This window comes from Notechis scutatus, chromosome 11, assembly GCF_049901735.1.
Source record: "Notechis scutatus isolate UNSWTSFEM ecotype Mainland chromosome 11, rNotScu1.2, whole genome shotgun sequence".
Taxonomy (NCBI): Eukaryota; Metazoa; Chordata; class Lepidosauria; order Squamata; family Elapidae; genus Notechis; species Notechis scutatus.
In genome coordinates, this window is record NC_142019.1 from 15609049 (window position 1) to 15632326 (window position 23278).

The 23278-nt window shown below is 38.9% G+C and overlaps 1 long non-coding RNA gene and 1 pseudogene across 2 annotated transcripts in view; one reads left to right on the forward strand and one right to left on the reverse strand.

The window, feature by feature from the left end:
• Positions 1-888: 888 nt before the first annotated feature.
• LOC148129712 (uncharacterized) overlaps positions 889-23278 on the reverse strand; it is a 39217-nt gene continuing 16827 nt past the window's right edge. The window contains exons 2-4 of one of the 2 annotated variants that reach the window (XR_015750811.1): positions 15053-15197; positions 10658-13020; positions 889-1589 (exon numbers count right to left, since the gene is read on the reverse strand). This is a non-coding gene — a long non-coding RNA (uncharacterized LOC148129712). Of the gene's footprint in view, positions 1590-9681; positions 13021-15052; positions 15198-23278 lie in introns of those variants that run through there. The other variant, XR_015750810.1, reaches the window with a different exon arrangement.
• On the forward strand, positions 17410-23048 carry LOC148129713 (uncharacterized; annotated as a pseudogene).

Consider the following 23278-nt stretch of genomic DNA (forward strand, 5'->3'; position numbering starts at 1 on the left):
CTTAATTGTGGTCATAAGTCAAGAACTGCCTGTACCTGGGAAAAGTGAATCCTTTGCAGTAAAGTGGTTCATTCTAGGTTCAGCCTCTTCCTCTCCCCATCCTTAATTTTTTTATTTTATTTTTTTGAGCTAGGGTTTCATTGCCAGTTTTGCTACAACAGCAACTTTCCGTCATGTCTACCAGATTCTCTAATTTCACAGGATTCCATATGAACAGGAAAAGAGTTGCAATGTCTTCCGAAAACCGGAAGGCAGAAATACACATCTTGCATTCCTATTTCCCAGTCCCATTGGTTAAACTCAGAAGAAAATAAAGTATTTAAAAAAATAATAAAAAATAGGAAGCCCATATATCTTGTTTTATAGGAAGAGATTTTCTTGCAACGTCTGAAATTTATTTTGGGTTCAGGCAACTTTTGTACATCTATAGTCAAGGGCTCCAGTTCACCTTTCTCCTGCTGCATCCTTTTTCCCCCTTATGTGAACCACAATTGGTTTTATTTCTTCTTTCTGTCCGAACTGAGAGAGGCTGGGCATATGCCCAAAGGATGAAGGGAGGTCAGCATGCTGATGCTGAATCCAGAGAGGGTAAGGTTGAGTTTTGAAGCCTAGGAATTAGGAAGGGCCTACTTAACCATGAATGCCCAGTTTGGATTGGCATATTAAGTTATGGAGCAACCTAGACCAGAATAGATCAGCCTGAGTGATCCATTCCCTAAAATTTTCCCTTGATTCAGTTACTGCAATGCATGCTAATGAAGTTAGAATGGAATGGAATAGAGTAGAGTAGAGTAGAGTAGAGTAGAATAGAGTAGAATAGAATAGAATAGAATAGAATAGAATAGAATAGAATAGAATAGAATAGAATAGAATACTTTATTGGTCAAGTGTGATTGGACAAACAGGGAATTTGTCTTGGTGCATATGCTCTCAGTATATATAAAAGAAAAGATACATTTGTCAAGAGTCAAGCATCATAAGGTACAACACTTAATAATAGTCATAGGGTACAATAAGCAATCAAAACATACTAGGAAACAGTCAATAAAAATTATTAGGATACAAGCAACAAAGTTACAGTCATACAGTCATAACTGTGAGGAGGTGGGTGAAAGGAAGGATGGGAGGATTAATAATAATAGTAATACAAACTTAGTAAATAGTTGGATAGTGTTGAGGGAAATATTTGTTTAGCAGAGTGATGGCATTCAGGGAAAAACTGTCCTTGGGTCTAGTTGTCCTGGTGTGCAATGCTCTGTAGCATCATTTTGACGGAAGGAGTTGAATCAGTTTATGTCCAGGATGTGAGGGGTCTGTAAATATTTTCACAGCCCTCTTTTTGACTCGCGTAGTATACAGGTCCTCGATTAAAGGCAGGTTGGTAGTAATTGTTTTTTTTTCTGCAGTCCTAATTACTCTCTGAAGACTGTGTTATAACTCTGAAGTTACTCGAGAAGATGTTCTTGAAGATGCAGCTGCACCTTCCTAAAGTGTTGTGGAGAAGTGTTGACTTCTGAGCTCCTGAGTCCAATCCAAAATGCGGACAAGTCCATGAATTCCTAGTCGGCTGTTTGCCAGGACCAAGGAGCCTTTGGGTTGAAATCAGAAAGGGAAGATATAACCACAGTGCATCAATCAGAATGCAATCTTCTCAATAGCGATACCCTATTTGTGAAGCATTTTTAGCTGGTTTTGTTCTGTTACCTTCCAGACATTTATGAAATAACTATTTTTCCAGGACTGTTACCTTGAAGACTGCCTATTACTTTGTTGTGTAGTAGTAGTAGTTTAAATTATAATTCTATAAACATTATAAAATAATTGCGTGAGTGTATTAGTATTATCTACATATTCTTACCTGGAGCTTTGCTACTCTGGAGAAGGAGAAGGAGAAGGAGAAGGAGAAGGAGAAGGAGGAGGAGGAGGAGGAGGAGGAGGAGGAGGAGGAGGAGGAGGAGGAGGAGGAGGAGGAGGAGGAGGAGGAGGAGGAGGAGGAGGAGAAGAAGAAGAAGAAGAAGAAGAAGAAGAAGAAGAAGAAGAAGGAAGAAGAAGAAGAAGAAGGAGAAGGAGAGAGGAGAAGAAGGAGGAGAGGAGAGAGGAGAAGGAGAAGGAGGAGGAGGAGGAGAGGAGAAGGAGAAGGAGAAGGAGAAGGAGAAGGAGAAGGAGAAAGGAGAAGGAGAAGGAGAAGGAGAAGAAGAAGAAGAAGAAGAAGAAGAAGAAGAAGAAGAAGAAGAAGAAGAAGAAGAAGAAGAAGAAGAAGAAGAAGAAGAAGAAGAAGAAGATGGAAGAAGGGGAAGAAGAAGGAAGTTCCTAGCAAAGTCAATAGCATTGTGAACAATGCTTGTACATGACAATTTATATGCTAGTTTCAAAAATCAAAACTTCCCTTGTTCCATTTGAAAGGAAGCACTTCCTCTGTTGAGAGCATTAAAACTGCAACCTTGTTTATAACACTGTCTTCCAACAACACTCACCCTCCCTCTTTGAATAAAACCCTAAAATAATTAAACCCGTCATTTATAAACAAAGATAAAAAAAATAAAATAAAAGCTAGCATTAAAATAATGCATTAAAATTCATTTCGAACTGCGAGACGGATGGCTAACAAATTTGATAAATACATGAAATAAAATAAATAAATAAAAATAAGGCTAAAATAAGAGAGAAATGTACTACGGTAGAGAGTCCTAACAGTTTGATGATGCAGATTTCCCTTAGATTGGCATATGAAGCAATTATAAGAATGTTAACCGCAGCATTCGTGTTTGAAAACTCAAGTTATAAAGGAGGGAAGACTTTCCTTAATACAGTGGCTCAGCTATTCTATACAACCGCACAGTATACAATTGCTCCTTAGATCTGAATATTTAACGCCAAGAAAGGACAGTCCCCTATCCTGCTTCGGCCTTGGAATAACAGCCGTTTCTGTTTCTAACTGGGGAAGAATGTGGCTGGAGGGAGGAGGGTTGAAAAGTACCCCTGTCCTATTGTTATACTCCCTCACCACTGATCCTTGCTTTTAACATCATAATGAAAGATGTCTTTAGTGGATTATCTTGAGCAGGGATTAACTCCTTCAAGATTTCTTAGAAGGCAAGGTGTTTTGAGCCCTAAATACACACCAATTGCCTGCTTAACTTTTCATCTTATTTTCAAAACTGCTCAGCTGGAATTCGGATTCTTTTTTCACAGAGCTAAGTTTTCTTAGTAGCAAAGTTTGATGAGAAGGGGAAGGGAAGGGAAAGGGAGGGAAGGGAAGAGAGAGAGAGAGAGAGAGTGAAAAAAAAAGACAGACATTTGTTCTTCACTGATCAACAGCCTTGAATGCTTGAAACACGGCAGGCAAAAACTCAATCAAATCTTTGTTGGGGACCCATCGGCGCTTAAATTCCATTCTTATTATCCAAGGTGCCTGAAATAAGCCCACCGTAGAAAAAGAAAGAAAGAATGACAATATCCCCCATTACATTAAAGTATGCTCCCTCTTTAAGACATTGTTGATAGATGGAGGACAGATGGATTAGAGACGGTGGGAAAATCTATCAGATGACAGACAAACCAATGAGTTAAGAAAATGTACATTTACAGAGCAGACGTGGAGTCACTGAACCAACATTTTTGCACGTGCACAAATTAGACACAAATGCCACATTATCAGATGTATAATTTCTGAGCCTATTTGCATAAAACACACACTTTTTTTTTGCAGCAATTTAGAAAGACAAATCTTTATATTTAAACATCCTACCAGTTAGGAGGTATTGCTGCTATGTTTCCTTGAATCCAGTTCTTTGTGTTATCTTTATCACCCATGCTCCCAAATTGCAAAGCCGATCCAACTATCGCACAATTGCAATAATCAAAAATCAAAAGCTTCTTTAACCTTTTCTTTTTAATAATAATAATAATAATAACCATCCATAATTGTCTGTCTCTCTCAGCTGAGGAAAGCCCTTGACTGATTTGAAAAATCTAAGCAAGTTTGAACACAGTGACTGTTTAGTTGGTAGATCCTTAGGAAATCCAAGGGTTGTAGAGTCAAAAAAAAAAAAATGACAGAGGAAGACAATGGCAAACCATTTCTGTATGTCTGCCAAAAAATCTACAAGTGTGTGTAGCCATCGAGATTGACTCAAGAGAATCTTTTCCTTTATTTTGTTTACCTTGATAAAATATTTTTAAAAAAACTCTTGGCCCAAACTCTTCCAAATGGGCCATGATTTTCCAAGTTGTCTCAAAATATTGCATTTGTTTTACTTTTGCACTCTTGGAGTATTAAAGTATTTTTTAAGATGGATTGTTTTTAATTTCCTAAAATAGCTGTAAGAGTTTGTTAACCTTAGAGCTGTGTGTCTCTGTGTTGACAGGGTGCTGTATGTTTCTTTGGTAGGAGAAGCAGAAAATATTCAGCTTTTACTTGTCTCCCTCACTGGTACAAATTCATATTTGTTGTCAGAACCATTTTTTTTTTTTCTGGAGAGATGAAACTCAAGGGGTCAGAGACCATTCTTCATTCTTTACATGTCTTGTTTGGAAATTTCCAGTGTGATGAACTAGGAGAGCTGGACAGGAAAATCTCTGCATTGCTAGTCATGTTATTTTTTTAGAACCCCTTCAAGAAGTTCCAAAGCATGAAAGTTGCATTTGGCTTCTCATTTATGGTTTCACTTGTAGGGGTGCCTGTAGATTTAATTCGCTTTACAAAGCACTACACTGAACAAGTGTACACTGAACAAGTGTACACTTAACACTACAGCCAAAAAATTAAAAGACGCTTGCTCCTGAGGAGGAAAACTATGGCAAATCTAGACAGCCTACTAAAAAGCAGAGACATCACCCTGCCAACAAAAGTGCACATAGTCAAGGCTATGGTTTTCCCAGTTGCAATGTATGGCTGTGTAAGTTGGACCATAAGGAAGGCTGAGTGCCAAAGAATGGAGGACTTTGAACTCTGGTGCTGGAGAAGACCCCTGCGAGTCCCTTGGACTGCAAGGTGATCAAACTGGTCAGTCCTAGAGGAGATCAACCCTGACTGCTCTTTAGAAGGCCAGATCCTGAAGATGAAGCTCAAAGACTTTGGCCACCTAATAAGAAGGAAGGACTCTCTGGAGAAGAGTCTAATGCTGGGAACGATTGAGGGCAAAAGAAGAAGGGAAGGACAGAGAATGAGTTGGATGGATGGAGTCACGGAGGCAGTCGGTGTGAGCTTCAATGGACTCTGGGGGATGGTGGAGGACAGGAAGGCCTGGAGGAACATTGTCCATGGGGTCACAATGGGTCAGACATGACTTCATGACTAACAACAACAACACTGAACAAGAGTGTAGCCAAATAATTTTCGGAACTGTTTCAAAGAGTGTCAAGTCTCCTTTGACTGGGAGTCTCTCTGGGAAAACCTCAACTCACCAGAGATGTTAGTGGGAGAGTTTCAGAAACCAACCAGGGTTTCAGTTTTAGTGTTGGATTTTAATTTGAATTTTGTTCAAATATGACCTGGAAATGGGCTCAGAAGCATCATTGTTTGAGCCTTTTCCCTTAGCCCAACATGTCCTTTACTTATCAGAACAAAAAAAAAAACAAAAAAACAATTAAGATTCAATTCAATAATAAACAGGAAGATGTTTATATTAAAAAAAAGTCTGTTTTGCAGGATATTGTTGAAGATTCTTCCTTGCTCAACTTCTTAAGCAAACTGGAATAATCCTTGACAGATCAACGCTGCTTCCAAAGAGAGTGGAGAATTTGTGGAGGGCAATAAACAACAATGGAAGGGCAGATTTGTGTATCTCCCCCACCCCCATTCACAATATAATTGGTAGTTCATTTGCACAATGTCTTTGAATTTGCATTAAAAAAAAAAAATCAAGACCTGAACCTTGGCTAAAAAAAAAATCTGCAATGGATGTATTCAACCACCAAATTATATAAAGGGATAATGCAATGTCCTAGTTTATAAAATAAAGTATATCCCCAAACTTTCTGATTGTATGTTAGCCCAGCTCATTGAGTTGCACAGTATGAACCCAGGGTATAAATGCACCTATTCAGAAGTAAAGTCCATTGAATTCAGTGGAGCTTAGTAACATATGATGGTTGAAGACATGGTTTAGCTCATAACTAATTAATACTTGCAATTAAGAAGTGTACAACGTTACAGCAAACTCTTTCTAATCTTAACTAACCAATAGTAACCAGGTGTAGAGGTATTTTTTTGCATGCTAAATACTGTGACGTGCCTCTCCTTTTATTTGTTTCTTCTTTACAAGCGCAACTGTATTCCGCAGTCTATCCTTTAATGGTAAATAATCCTCCACATTCTTTCAACACAAACTCTTTAAGGAGTCATGAATTTTATTTATATTCTCTCACTCTTTGAGAGCCTTTGCTTATTCGTTGTTTGGCTCTTTGTGCACTAACAGTCCCAAGAGAAAATCCCTCTCTCCACTGAAGGAATTAACCCAGAGACAAAAGGAGAGAAATCTTTAAGCCTTGTTTTGTGCTAAAAGAAATGTTTGACATTTTGGTGGAGAGGCGTTTAGTTTGGATTCATTAAGTCTTAGACACTCTTTTCATTTCTTCTTCTTCTCCTTCTCCTCCTCTTTCCCCTCCTCTTTCTTTCTTTCTTTCTTTCTTTCTTTCTTTCTTTCTTTCTTTCTTTCTTTCTTTCTTTCTTTCTTTCTTTCCTTCCTTCCTTCCTTCCTTTCCTTCCTTCCTTCCTTCCTTCCTTCCTTCCTTCCTTCCTTTCCTTCCTTCCTTCCTTCCTTCCTTCCTTCCTTTCCTTCCTTCCTTCCTTCCTTCCTTCCTTCCTTCCTTCCTTCCTTCCTTCCTTCTTTCTTTCTTTCTTTCTTTCTTTCTTTCTTTCTTTCTTTCTTTCTTTCTTTCTTTCTTTCTTTCTTCTTTCTTTCTTTCTTTCTTTCTTTCTTTCTTGTAGCTGTACTACACTTCCAAGGGGAGATCCAGATCACAGAATTTTAGTCTTTTTAATGCCAACTTTTTTAATGGAGAGCAGATTGACTTGAATTTATTCTTGATGGACTAGCCTTATCTTGCAAGGATCAGTCAGGACACACCATGCATACAAAACACAAGCAAGCATTTGAAAATAGTAATCACAAATAATAATAATAAGTTGTTGTTCTATTGTCTTCTCTTCTGCTTGTAGTCCAGAGTTGGATGAAACAGTCTGTTGCCTCTTTTCAAGATTTTCAAGAAAAGGGCAATTAAAAAAGCCACACAAAAGAAGATTAAGATATTGGTTATCTACAGACCTAAATCAATCCCTAATTTAATGAAATCCGCTTCTACTTAGGGGGCTTTGAAACATTTGAAAACATTTGACTTAATGGATATATACAAGATAGAGACAAGCTGGAAGATTCCAATTGTCTCTTGACAGAGTTAGAATGGGTTGTGTCTCATCGCAAAAGGAAGAACAACCAGTTTGCAAAAGATGAAAGACAATTCCTGTTGCAGGTAACACATGGAGCCATTTGCCACCAAATATGAGTGAAGTAAAGGCTTAGTAGGGCTTATATGTTAAGATTACTAGACAGTTATAATGTGAACACCCACAGTTACATCAGGAAAGGATAAAACATGAATTAAGGTTATAAATTACTGCAATGCTGCAGGGCAAAATCAGCCATCAACTGTTGATAAGAGGGAAGGGGAAAACATATCTAAAAGGGAAATATTCTGTAATTACTCTTCACTCTCTGTCTACATAATATGCACACATGTTATTTTTATGGATCGGTAGTACAACTCAAAGAACCTAACAATAAAGCCACCCGTTAAATAAGGAATGTTTGCATTTTTTTCAAGCTATTATAGTAGAGAGCAGGAGAAAGGAACTGAGGAAAAATGGCAAGGAATATAACAGATAGTCAGAATTGGAAGGGACCTTGTAGGTCATCTAGTCCAACCCCCCACCCAGACAGAAGACCCTACACCATTTCTGACAGATGGCAGTCCAGTCTCTTCTTGAAGCTTCCAAGGATGAAGCTCCCACAACTTCCGAAGGCAACTTCTGTTCCATTGGTTGATTGTTCTGTCAGGAAATTGCTTCATTTCCAGGTTGAATCTCTCCTTGTTCAGTTTCCATCCATTATTCCTTTTCTGGCCTTCAGGTGTTTTGGAAAATAGCTTGACCCCCTTCCTCTCTGTGGCAGCCCCTCCAATATTGGAAGGCTGCTATCCTGTCTCCCCAGGTCCTTCTCTTCCCTAGACTAGCCAGGCCCAGTTCCTGCAACCGTTCTTCATAAGTTTTAGCCTCTGGTCCTCTCATCATCCTGGTTGCTCCTCTCTGCACTCTTTCTAGAGTCTCAACATCTTTTTTATAATGCGGTGACCAAAACTGTATCCCACAGTATTTGTATACAGGAAGTCCTCGACTTACAACAGTTCAATTAGTGACCGTTACAAAGGCACTGCAAAAAGTAACATGGCCATTTTTCACACTTGTGACCATTGCAATGTCCCCGTGGCCACCTGATTTAAATGCAGATGCTTGGCAACTGGTTCGTATTTACGACGGTTGCAGTGTCCCGGAATCACATGATCCCCTTCTGCCACCTTCTGACAAGCAAGGTCAATGGGGAGCCAAGAAGAAATGGGTAGAAACTAATCGAGGAGAGAAGCAACCTAGAACTTAAGAAAAATTCCCTGACCCTGAGAACAATTAATCAGTGGAACAACTTGCCTCCAGAAATTGTGGGTATTCCATCACTGGAGGCTTTTAAGAGAGATTGAACAACTATTTGTCTGAAATGGTCTTGGGTCTCCTGCTCAAGCAGGGGTTTGGACTAGATGACCTCCAAGGTCCCTTCCAACTCTATTATTCTGTTGAAGTTTTATCATGTGCTCATCTTTATTTGATGAAACTATAAAAGAATAAAACTAGTCTGGGAATTTTGACAGAATTGAAGTAATGTACTTAAAGACAAATATTACAGATAAAAATTACAATATAAAAGGTGATGGATAACATTTTCAAGAGCCAATTCTTTCTATGGAATATGACTATCTCTGCCCTGTAGTTGGTTACAAATCAAATCTTGCTTTGGGAATTATGAGTTCTTACTCCATTTTACCATCACTTCTCAGCTACACATTTGTCATCATTTATTCCTTATTTTTTTGGTAGGAAGATACAGCCGATCATACGCTTACAAAATAAAAACCTGGGTATACATAAGTGGTCAAAAAAGTCAAAATGGCAGCCATACCCACATGAACAGGGATACCTGAGTATTTGATGAAGGAGCAGCCATCAACTCTATGAGCTTAGAGTGTAAAGAGAAGTATTGGCTGCGCCAATTTCATTTTTTTCCCACTGATGATCCAAAATAAAGACTGTTGTGTATTTTTTAATTGACTGTTGTTTGGGAAACGGAAATCAGGATGAATTATTGCCCATTTGCTGTGCTACGCTTTGTTGAGCTAATTAGAGATGATGCATGATGCGAAATTACGAGAACACAAAAAAATGAGGAAATATGGAGGAAGATTCCTCTTACTTAGCATTTAGATTTGAAAAGTATTGCTTACATGTATTATTTAAAATGAGACAAGGATGTCCCCATCTCTTTATTTCATTGTCTTTGTTGCAATGGTCAACAAAAAGAAGGTGGAATTCATGAGCCCAAAATGAAGAGATTAAAAAATACTGTGGACAAGAAATGGAAGACCATTACTTTAGTTCCAGAATGCCATCTTTTTAGTTTACATAAAAGTATGATATGTAATGTGATGTCCCAAGTCTTCAAGTGGTTTCAAACGTTTGGGTCTAATCTCTGAAAACCCTTTATAAGTTGCCAAAACCTTGTAAGCAAGGGGATTTTTAAGTACAGAAGGAATAATGTGACTTCAGGGCAATGTACACATTTTATGCTCATTAAAACATTTAATCAACATTAGTTTTATATTTGCCATTTTCCTGTCTGTCCTTATTTGTTGGAATTTGGCCTCAATGTACCATACAAGGTTCAAATGTGACTTCCTGTTCAGATTAACAGAGTTGGAAGGGACCTTGTAGGTCATCAAGTTCAAGGCACTGCCCAAGCAGGAGGCCTACTCCATTTCTGGCAGATGGCAGTCCAGTCTCTTCTTGAAAGCTTGCAATGATGAAGCTCCCATAACTTCCGAAGGCAACTTCTGTTCCATGGGTTGATTGTTCTCACTGTCAGAAAATTTCTCCTTATTTCCAGGTTGAATCTCTCCTTGTTCAGTTTCCATCCATTATTCCTTGTCTGGCCTTCAGGTGCCTTGGAAAATAGCTTGACCCCTTCCTCTCTGTGGCAGCCCTTCAAATATTAGAACACTACTATCATGTCAACCCTAGTCCTTCTCTTCACTAGATTAGCCATGCCCAGTTCCTGCAACCATTCATCGTATGTTTTAGCCACCAGTTCCCTAATCATTTTGGTTGCTCTTCTCCGCACTCTTTCTAGAGTCTCAACATCTTTTTTATAGTTCAAACGTAAGGTTGATCCCTAGAATAAACAGGACTTGGACTAACAATCAAAATCTGGGGTGAAATGAAGGTTCCAATTATAAGCAGGATAAAACAGTCTGCAAGAAGTCGCTCTGATAGGAAATTGATGGGAAGGACAAGCCATAGCAGAACAGTGATTCATGCAGGGAAAGAATGGCCTACCTCATTAGTGGAGTATAATTTTGGTGGCATCCCTAGGCTGCTGTAGAAAGAGAAAGAACTGGGTTAATTTAGCACCTTTTCTTTACTCTCAAGTTACACCAAAGATGCTTTTCCAAATGGCAACTGGACTTTCTCGTATTTGTTTTTTCCTTGAAAATGTTTCACTTGTCATCCAAGAAGTTTCTTCAGTTGTTGAGTTATTCTTCAGTTATTCATCAGGATCTGCAGAAGCTTCTTGGATGAGAAGCAAAACATTTTCAAGTAACAAAAAATAAATAAATAACCAGTTGCCTTTTGGAAAAGCGCCTTTGGGACAACCATGACTTGGACGATTAAGAATCTTTATAGATTCTCAACATTTATTTCTTCTAGCTAAAACATAGAGTCATGAGAATAAAGATATGCCATCAGCCTCATTGAGGGACAACTCTGGTGTCTTTTGTGAGAAGAATAGCAGTGATGACACCAGAGTTGGTTTTCTAGTGATCCATTTCACCTAAATTCCTAAACTTCTGTCCCCAACTCCCTCAGCATCACAAGTGTCTATCTTAATCTTTAGGAAGATTTTAGAGTCACACTGTTCCTGTATTCAGATACCTTCACAAATATTCCTAACCCTTCATACTTAAACAGCCTTAAAATTATGAACCCCCAATATGTGAATGGAGTCAATCCCTCAAAATGCATGCTTTCCTAAATTAGGTAAGTCACTCCATTGATATTTCCATCCAAATGCACACACCTTATACACAAATACACACGAGGAATCTTTGGTGATCTCTGAGCTTGGTGTTTTCCAAGCTAAGAGAACACCAAGGATTCCACATTTCAACCCTGAGCTACCGATATTCTCCTTTATTGATGAAGACATACTGTACATGTGAGGCTCTACCGACTGAAGTAGGAAAGATTTGCTTTGATGAGCTCACGAGAAAATCCAGGAATTAAGAATAAATATTATTTATTAAAGAGAGCCAATCTGCTGTAGTGTTAAAGGTTAGAAACTAGGAGATTGGGAGTTGTAGTTCTGTCTTAGGCACAAAGCCAGCTGGGTGACCTTGGGTCAGTCAGCCCTTAGGAAGAAGCAGAAATAGCAAACAAATTTCAATTTAAAAAATGCCAAGAAAATTGCAGGAACTTGTCCAGGCAATTCACCTGGACTGAACAATTGACTCAAAGGCGAGGTAAATATAAGGCATTGACTTAGGTATGTGTGTTAGGAAGCCATCCCCAAAAGAATATCAGCAACTGCAGTTTAAGCTAGAACTCACCTATTCCTTGAATGTTGCATTTCATTTTTCTTCACCCTTTTGGAAAGAGGTGGGGCGTCCAGCATGATGTTGCATTTGCCATGTTGTGAATTCAATGGGTGGCCCAACTTCCATGCCCTACTTAAAAACTGCTGGTGACCTTCTACCATTGCACCATATAGAGTATCTTAACTTACTGCACCTCTGTATGGTTTGCCAATTGCACAGCGGCAGATAGGACAGCACTCCAGAGGGTGAACGTCATTGCCCAGAGGGTCATTGGTTGCCCTCTCCCCTCTTTGGAAGAGCTTTATAGCTCCCACTGCCTTAAGAAAGTTCAACACATTCTCAAAGATCCATCTCATCCTAGGAATTCCATTTTTTTTTTTAAACTATTACTATCTGGCAGACAGTACAAGATAATAAAAGCAAGCACGAATAGGCTATCCCAGGGTAGTAGCTCTTTTGAATTCTACTGTATAGTGTAGTGTTGATGCGGTGTGGCGGGTTTGGGGTTCAATGTGTGGATGGTGAAGGATGTGTGTTTGTGTTTATTTTCATGGTGATGATGTGCATTGAAGACGGTGTTTGATTTTGTTGTAGGAGGTGCAATGACAGTAAAGTAAAGTAAACTAAACTAAACTAATCGACTACTTGGTTCCCCTTTTCTGAACAGGATCCATTTGTCTTTCTGCTTGTTTTTTTTTTTTTAATATTTATCCATATCCACTTCTTAACTTTGTTTTTTCAGAGAGCAGCAGTGGTGGTATTCTACCGGTTCAGCCCGGTTCAGGTGAACCACTAGCAAAAAATGCTACCAGTTCGGCCAAACCAGTAGTAAAAAAAAAAAAAGTTGGGGGGGGGATCAGCTGAGAGAAGGGAAAAAATCCTCCTCAGCTGAGGGGAAAACCAAGAGAAAATCAAGAGGAAAACAAAGCCCCTGCGCTTTTCTCTTCTTTATCCTGTCAGCTGATTGGTGGTGCGAGTCTTGGCTGGTGTGGGGAAAGCTGCGTGCCAGAGTTAGGCATGTGAGAACTATGGAACATTAGAATGTCTTGTCCGAATGTTCTGTCCTCATCCGTCCTGCAGAGTCAATTGGAATAAGGTGGGAGGCTATAGAAGTGGAACAAACAAAAGTAAAAATAAATAAATATAAATTTCATAATGCAGGTAGTCCTTGACTTACGACCACAATGGAGCCCAACATTTGTGAGACATTTGTTAAGTGAGTTTTGCCCCACTTTGTGACCTTTCCTGCCACTGTTGTTAAGTGAATCACTGCAATTTTTAAGTTAGTAACATGGTTGTTAGGTGAATCTGGCTTCCCCATGGGTTTTGTTTGTCGGAAGGTCACAAAAGGAGATCACATGACCGACCATAGGGCCCTGAAACCGTCATAAATATGAGTCAGTTGCCAAGACCTTTGACCACGTGACCATGGGGTTGCTGCAGTGATCGTAAGTGTGAAAAATGTTCATAAGTCACTTTTTTTGATGCCGTTGTAACTTCAAACAGTCATTAAATGAAACTCCATAGGAGACCGGCTCTTCCCTTATGGCTCAGGAGACAGTGAGATCCAGAAGCTTTCTATGATAGTTCATTTCTTCTTCCATTCATAACGCTGAATTTTTTAAAAAAATACAACTAATAAATCAGGTAATTTAATAGATTTTACACTTCCTTTTTATTGACAGATACAGCTGTTCCACTCAACATGGCCAAATTTTGTGATGCGGCTCTGCCAAATGACACTTCAGGAATCAGGTTAGTGATGAATTATTCAGGTTCTGAGCTTAATCTCTTATCTGTATGTTTCTGGGCTATTTGTTCCATTTGCTTTGTTATTTTCTTATATACCAAACTGGAGATGGTAAAATACAGATGATTGGAATGTTGGGAATCTTCTAGCCAGCAAAATGCTTAAGGAAAAAAAAAAATATTTCTGTAAAATTATAGCCAAAAATTCACATCTGGAGAAATTTCTCCCCAAAATGTACACACATTTTAATACACGTAAAAAAATAGGCAATTTAGTTGGTCTGAATGGATATATAACAAAAAATAGAGGAAAGAACCAAAACCGATGAATTTTCAAAACTGAAGCTGAAGATAAGAAATCAGAACTAAAAATGAAAATAAGAAAACAGGTTCATCTATCATTAATATCAATATAATCAATCCCCTAAAATGGCCTTAGAGATTTACCAACAAGCACCTCTATACCATTTATGTTCTCAATTTTGCAAGTTTTGCATAGATCTTCCTTCCTTCCTACCTTCCTTTCTTCCTTCCTCCCTCCCTTTCTCCCTCCCTCCCACCCTTCTTTCTTTCTTTCTTTCTTTCTTTCTTTCTTTCTTTCTTTCTTTCTTTCTTTCTTTCTTTCTTTCTTTCTTTCTTTCTTTCTTTCTTTCTTTCTTTCTTTCTTTCTTTCTTTCTTTCTTTCTTTCTTCCTTCCCTTCCCTTCCCTTCCCTTCCCTTCCCTTTCCTTTCCTTTCCTTTCCTTTCTTTTTTCTCTTTCTACATTCTGCTGCTGTTTCCATTATCCCCCCTTTCACATCTCCATTTTGCTCCTCAGTCAAGAGAATATGATATATCTCCCTGAAGCCTACATGCCAATTTTCAAATTTATAACAAACTGCCATTTAATAAGTCTGCCTTGACATGCTGTCTGTAATCCAAAAGACTGCACTATTTAAAAGCATCTGAATGACGACTGCTGTCCTTGAGCAAGGGAGAGAATAAGCTGAGCTTCAATTTAGAAGACAAGGCTCTATGGTTGGACTGAAATACATTAAGTGGTACAGGGCTAGCTCTTGTAATTGTCAGCAGATTGGCAATCTAACATCGAAACCTGCACATTTAATGGTTGAAATATGACTTTTCCAGGAGCCACAGGTATTCTGCAGCTGTCTTAGATCACCAAACACGGCCTTAGGAAAGTTACAAATTGGTTTGATGCCCTATCATGTCAAAAGATGTGCCATTGTACGAGATAACATTTCAATATTTACTCACTACCATTTCACCCACAGCCTGTTCTGTTGCCCTTCACTGCAACAGAAGAAATTAAATGAATGATGTTCTTCCCATCAACTTGATCTTCATACCAATGAGCTAGCAGGAAAAGAGCTTCTTGCATTCTTACCCAAATGGGAGGCAGTGAAAGCACTGTCTTTACACCTGGATTCGTGGTTCTTACGTCTCCACAGATCCTTTGCTAACAAACCTATATGTTTTTCACTCTTTCTCCAAACCCCTTCTTCCCATCAAACTCGTGTTTCTCTGCATAACTGGAAAAAAAGAACACAGCATGAAACTATATTTGATTTCTCAAAGAAGTAGTGCAAGAATCAGAGGATGTGGAGAGACCTGGCCATTAGAACCAGCAAGGGTGGGACACAACTGAATTAGAAGAATTAAGTGTGACGTGATAGCAATATTTCAGTATTTGAGGGGCTGCCACAAAGAAGAGGGGGTCAACTTGTTTTCCAAAGCACCAGAAGGCAGGACAAGAAGTAACTGATCAAAGAGAGAAGCAACCTGGAATTAAGGAGAAACTTCCGAACAGTGAGGACAATTAACCAGTGGAACAGCTTTGCCTTCAGAAATTGTGGCTGTTCCATCACTGGAGGTTTTTAAGAAGAGACTGGACAGCCACTTGTCTGAGATGGTATTGGTTCTCCTGCTTGAACAGGGGGCTGGACTAGAAGACCCCCAAGGTCCCTTCCAGCTCTATTCTATTGTATTCTATTCTATTTGCTATTCTACTCTCACCTAGTCTCCTATAGAAGGAGTGCCAGCCAAAAGAGGAATCAGCCTAGAGTTCGCTTTGTAGCCACAAATGGACAAAGTCCAACCCCCTTGCATTCTGTGAACTCTTATCTAAAGGCAAAATAGTGTCAACCATTAGTTGACTAGATCCCCATGCATAGGAAAGAGCAACCAGCATTAGCATTAGATCATCCCATGCTTTGTAGCATATCGGGAAGCAAGGGATCTCCAATCTTTTCAGTTTGGGGGCGAGTCACCAGCATTTTCCCATGGGATGTTTAAAGTCTTTAAATTGTCTATGAAAATTCTTTCCCGTGTATTTTCAGGGCGCCCTTTTGTTTGGCCTCAGGGGGATCCAGCTCATTGCCATCGTGGGAATTCCATTATTCTCCATACAGGAATGACCTGAAAGTTGGAATCTTTTTGGAGCACTTCTTTGTTAGTAGCACAGTCAAAAGAGGGAATCTTTAGGATTCAATGAAGTTTCGCTCTTTTGACCATGTTAGTAAGGAAGGAGCGCTCCAGAAAAGTTTCTCTCCTGCAAATTACATAGAAGGAGCAATAAATCAGTTTAATTGGAACTTAACATGTGGCTTTGGTCTTTCACGCCTGACATCTCTTCCCATTACAAACAAATTGTGGGAATGTTCCCGTGCCGTGGAATCAGAGCACGGAAGACTCCCTTGGCTGTGCAAAGAACTTAAAAGAAAAAGGAGGAACATAAACACTGCGAAACTCCAGTTCCCTATATTGCACGATCTTTAAAATAGTAAATTATCTTGTATCTAAGTGACAGCAATATGTGCTTGTGATTGAACCAACTGCTGTGCCAGCAAAGCTTAATGTGAGGTTTAGATGACTTTAATAGCTTTCGTAAATAAGGTTGGTTTTGCCTGAGGTTTCTTGGTTTTTGGTTTTGTTTTTGGAACTGAAAGGAGTCAAAAGAGGAACTAACACCCCATGCTTTCTTTCAGAAGCATGCAAGCATGTTATTATTATACAGTGGTATAATACAGGGTAAGGTAGAGTTGGGTAGGATAACCTTTATTGTCACTTTTTTTCTGGGAACCCGCTGGGACACATTAAAAAAATTAAATCCTGATGCCCGCTATTAAAAGAAAATTAATATATACCCATACACAAACATTGACACACATATGGCTTGTGTGATGGGTTGTTGCTGGGGGAGGGGCTATTATTTTTATTTATGATGTTTTTATATCCGTGTAAGCCTCCTTGAGTCTCCATGTGCGATTAGGCGGCAATATAAATTTGGCTAGGTTGTCTTTTCGGGGGTGACTTAATTCCCCCCCCCCTTGCATCTTCGGGCGGGCGGGAGGCGACAGCTTGGATGTTGACCTCGGCGTTGGTGGGGCACTTCGTATCGGGGTCAACGCAGGCAGCACCATATCCGGGTGTGCAACAAAAGTACTTCCTAACGGCAAGCCCCCCCACCATCCCCCCCCATTTCACATGTTTTAATATAGGCCTTAATTTGGGGGGAGGGGCTTAATTTCATTTCATGCCTATAAAACATGCTGGGACTTCCTATTGGGGGAGGCCCTATTGTTGGAGAAACAGGGTATATATATATATATATATATATATATATATATATATATATATATATATATATATATATATATATATTTGTATATATTGTATATACACACACACACACACACACACACACATACATATATATATATATACAAATATAAATATACATACATGTATATCTATATACACAAAATATATGATACAAGAGAATATCAAGTTTTTCAGTCAAATCGCAAAATCCGTAGAGGTGGTGGAGTTGCTATGTTCTAAAAAAGTCTCTAAATCTAAAAAAAGATCCAAATTATACAAGAGTTTGCTCTTCCCGAGACCATCATCTGTGAACTGTCCCTAAACATCTCAATCCACTTCTTACTTTGCTAACGTGCCCCTGACTATGATATAATTCATGCAAACAAGCTAACTTCACTACTAACATGGGCTGCCTCCTGCCCACACCCTCTCATTTTTCTTGGTGACCTCAACTTACCTCTTATAAATTGGACATTAAATGAATGTACATCTGAACCCATTCATACAACCCTGTACAATGCCATTACCACACTAGGACTGGAACAACTAGTAACCAACAATACTAGACTTAACAACTGCCTCGATCTCATCTTCTGCAACAGTTTGAATTCAATTTATGGAATACAAATTAATGAACCCTTTTCCAACAGTGACCACAGCATGATTGATTTTTGTCTCAACATATGTCCTCACAAAAATCACCATAACGACAGGATCCCCAATTATAACTTCAAAAAAGGCAACTATGATCTTATAAGCAATGATCTCTCATCCCTTGATTGGCAATTTCTATTCACTGGATGCAATACTGTTGAAGACCATTACAACATATTTTTACTTAAAGTCAAAAGAGCCATCAAACTATATGTACCAATAACAACTCCCAAAACCAGAAAAAACAAATTACCCATAACAATAATAGGAAACTCCAATCCAAAAAGAAAACCCTTTGGCGGAAAAACAAATCTGGTCACGTTGCCAACTTTAAAAGCCGATACAAAAATTTATGCCACCAGATAAAGACTGAATGTACCAATTATCACACTAAACAAGAGGAAAACTGTCTATGCACCAATTGCACCTGCGCTTTTTTACAATTTTGTAAACAACAAACTAAAAGACTCAAGGTCCATCCCACCCCTAAAAGAACCAAATGTTAAAGACTGCAATGATGACACCATTAAAGCCAACCTCTTTAATACATTCTTTGGTTCAGTATTTGTAAATAGCAATGGATCATGCCCAATATTTCCTAGTTGAACCACAGACAACTACAATGATCTAATACATATCGATTTTACAGAAGACAATGTTGAAAAAGCACTACGCAATCTAAAACCATCTCTATCTATTGGACCGGATGGAATATGTGCCTACTTCTCAAAAAAGTTATCCACTGCCATAGCTGAACCTCTAAGCATAATCTTTGAAAATTCTTTCAGGACCAGCTCCTTGCCAAATCTATGGTCACTAGCCACATTCATTCCCATCTTCAAAAAGGGAGACCACAGTCTAATTGAAAATTACAGACCAATTTCTTTATGCTGCATCACCTGCAAAGTCATGGAATCAATTATTAACCAATCTATTATCCTCCACTTAGAGACAAACAACCTACTCTCTAACAAACAGTTTGGTTTCAGAAGGAAACTGTCCTGTAACCTGCAACTCTTGCACTGTAAAACTTATGGACTACACAACTCAATCAGGGTAAAGCAATAGATGCAATCTACATAGACTTCTGTAAAGCCTTTGATTCAGTGGTACACGACAAACTACTCCTAAAACTAAGGTCTTATGGTATCTCTGGATACCTGCATAACTGGATAGAAGCATTCCTGTCAAACAGGCAAAAAATGGTCAAAATTGGGAGCATCCTATCAAATTCTGTACCTGTCAACAGTGGTGTCCCCCAAGGCAATGTTCTAGGACCAATTCTCTTCATACTCTATATCAATGACCTCTGTGATTATATTAAGAGCAACTGAGTTCTTTTCGCTGATGATGTAAAGCTATTCAACACCACTGACAATGCTGCTACCCTTCAAACAGACCTCAACTATGTGTCAGAATGGTCAAACACATGGCAACTTCAAATCTCAACAAATAAATGCTCTATCTTACATATTGGCAAAAAAAATAAAAAAATAAAATACAAGTTGAATGGTCAAGACCTTGTTGATGACAAAAACTTTGTCAAGGACCTTGGAGTACTCATCTGAAATGATCTAAGTGCTAGAGCCCACTGTAACTACATAGCCAAAAAGGCATTAAGAGTTGTTAACCTAATCTTACGTAGTTTTTTCTCTGGTAATATTACACTACTAACTAGAGCATACAAAACATTTGCTAGACCAATACTTGAATACAGCTCATCAGTCTGGAACCCACATTACCTATCTGATATAAACACAGCTGAGAAAGTCCAGAAATATTTCACAAGAAGAGTTCTCCACTCCTCTACTCGTTGTAGAATACCTTATGCCACCAGACTTGAAATTCTAGACCTAGACAACCTAGAACTATGCTGCCTTCGGTCCGATCTAAGTATAGTATATAAAATCATACATTGCAATGACTTACCTGTCAATGAATACTTCAGCTTCAACCATAACAACACAAGAGCAAGCAATAGTTACAAACTCAAGGTAAACCGCACCAAACTTGATTGCAGGAAATATGACTTCAGCAACAGAGTGGTCAATGTCTGGAATACTCTACCTGACTTTGTGGTTTCTTCCCAAACCCCCAAAACTTTAACGTAGACTGTCTACTATTGACCTCACCCCTTTCCTAAGAGGTCTGTAGGGGGTGTGCATAAGCGCACCAACGTGCCTACCGTCCCTGTCCTATTGTTTCTTGTTTTTCTTATTCGTATCCAATTCATGTATTTATAACCATGTTTATACTTATACCCGTTATCTAATAATTGTTTGACAAAATAAAATAAATAAATAAATATGTATATGTATATACACACGCACACATATATTATTTCACAGTATTATTACTATATATATTAATAAAGTATTTTAAAGTGGTTTCTTGGTGCTTAATTGATTCCAATAGGAGTGACGGGTACTTAAAAGGACGGGTTCCAAAGAAATCACGTGACTTACCACATGACTCTCCGTTTCCACTGGGAAGAACTTCCTCTCTACCCCTTTTCCTATATCAGTGACCTTCCCAACATGGCTGTCTTCCTCTTCGCCCTCTATGTCCATCTCCCTCCTTTTGCAGCGACCTTCCCAACATGGCCGACTTCCTGTCTGTTCCCCAAACCCCTCCCCCTCTTCCTATCGCAGCACGCATCAAGTACTAAACAAAGGCCAAAATTTTGCAGTATCCTTTCCCTGCCACGCCCACCAAGCCATGCCCACAGAACCGGTAGTAAAAAAAATGTGAATCCCACACTGGTATATATCCTGAATAGTCTGTTCCACAGTCAAATAGATAATTTAACAGGAATTTCCTAAGATTTCAATGAAGTTTCTTTCAAGAAACTGTGTAATAACTAGCATTCAGCAGCCAGACATTCTTAATGAAGCACATTTTCTCACCAGAAATCTGTAACAATTAGCTCTGTATGTTTCTTAGCATAAAATGGCAGTGCTTATTATTAATTCTCTCTCTGTCTCTTTCTCTCTCTCTCTCTGTGATTGTGTGTGTGTTTTAGAAGACCTCCAAGGTCCCTTCCAACTCTGAAATTCCTTCTTCTTCTTCTTCTTCTTCTTCTTCTTCTTCTTCTTCTTCTTCTTCTTCTTCTTCTTCTTCTTCTTCTTCTTCTTCTTCTTCTTCTTCTTCTTCTTCTTCTTCTTCTTCTTCTTCTTCTTCTTCTTCCTCTTCCTCTTCCTCTTCCTCTTCCTCTTCCTCTTCTCTTCCTCTTCCTCTCCAATAAATGCATAAAAAACTTTTTAGATTTGCATAATTTGTTTAGACAAAACCATTTTGCTGAAAATATTCTATTGCTCTTCTGAAGGGTTTCAGGTCCCAATCAGTGGCATTGCTACAGATAATTAAAAGCAAAGGTCTTCAAACTTTGCAAGTTTAAGACTTATGGACTTCAACTCCCAAAATTCCCGAGCTAACATGACTGGAGGAGGAATCCTGGGAATTGAAGTCCACAAGTCTTAATTTGAAGACCTGATTAAAAGTTAGAAATCTTTCAATGAGGCTCAGAAAGGGAGTTCACCAGAAACTTCTTTTATTTAGATGTTAATTGACAACAAATATAGAATACTTACTACAAGCCCAAGAGCTACTAATGGTTCACCCTCATTTAGATGAGGCTGCTTCATTTCCAGGAGAGTTTATGCTCCAACATTAGGCAAGACTCAACAGGTGAGCCCAGCCATTCTTCAACTCAGTTTTGAAATGCAAATATGCTGTAGACAGTAAAATAGTCATAAATTCCTCCAGTGCAGATAAGCCCTATCAAAAGGTTGTCTTGCAACAAAACATGAAACACATCAAACAGAATGTACACAGCTCATGGAACACATGTTTTCAGGGCTATCACTGCTGGAAAACACAATCTGGTCGGCTTACATCAAACATGCATGCAGCAGGCACATGTTCGTCAAGCAATCCAAGCAAAAACTCGTCCTTATACAACCAGTTTACATGTGTTAGTAGAGGAGATTGCAACAAAGGAATCCACAGGGTGCTGTTAGCAGCAGGTAGAGATAGTTTTTATCAGCCCTTCATTTGTCTCATTTACAAATGCCCTGGCTGGGATCCAACCTTACTTCCACCAAAGATTTGATGCATCTCCTTCCCTTTGAAAAGCTGAAACAATCCCTCCTGTACCTGGGTTCAAAAAATGTTGTCCTTTGATATACTATGTTGCCCTGCTAACGGTCAGGAGAAGAGGTTTAGTAGTATACAGGTAAGAGAAGAACATTATAAGCAATTGACAGCATGAACGTAAAACTTTAAAATTTTTGCAAGGGCTCAGCTAGGATCTAGGTGTCCTCCTCCTCTTCCTCCTCCTCCTCCTCTCCATGGATTTTATTACTATTTTTTTAACATCAACATTACTTCCTGCCCAGTCCTTCCTGTCATGATATCAACATCCCCTGTTTTGTCTATCTAGCGAATCATTTGTGAGTATGCAACACTTAACAGATCTTGTTTCTACTTCCTGCTTTTCCCTAAATTCCTTTCCTCTCTCTTGGCTCAGCAAATTTCCCTTTTCCTGTTCTCAATATTCTTTCTTGCCACCCTTTTTATGTTCATCTACCATCTGTTATATTATCTTACCTTAGTGTTACATGAAATATATTGTATTATACTATATGTATGTATGTATGTATGTATGTATGTATGTATGTATGTATGTATGTAAGTGAACTTTACTTTATTATTGTCACTTGACCAGTGGAACAATATGGCTTTGTGGGGGTTGTTTGCATGAAGAATCAAAATGTTCCATATACAACCTTAAAAAATGTAGGGTTAAATCTTCTACCAGATGAAAACCTACAGAGCTGTTCTCGTATATATTTCATGCTGCGTAGATGTGCATGGCTTGGTGGGACACCCAATCAACCCATAAAACAAATTGCAAAATAACATGGCCCTGAATGTTGGCATCATGATGAATAGTCAGTTCTAAGTAATTCAGAGGGACTCCATAGGGGTCATACACCCTGATTCCAAGCTATCCGAAGTTCTATCGTGATCTTTTTGATGAATTTCTTGATTAGCTGTGAACCTATTTTCTTGATTTTTGCTTACTGGTTCAGACTAGCCGTGTTCCAACTTACCTTACCTGGTGAATTTTCTCCATGGTTTGTCTGTGGTTCTAATTTCTGCCATTTTTAACACTTGATACCAGCTTACAGGGACGCAGTGGCTCAGTGGCTAAGACACTGAGCTTGTTGATCAGAAAGGTCAGCAATTTGGCGGTTCGAATCCCTAGCGCCACATAACAGAGTGAGCTCCTGTTACCTGTCCCAGCTTCTAGCCGTTCGAAAGCATGTAAAAATGCAAGGGAAAAACTTTGGTG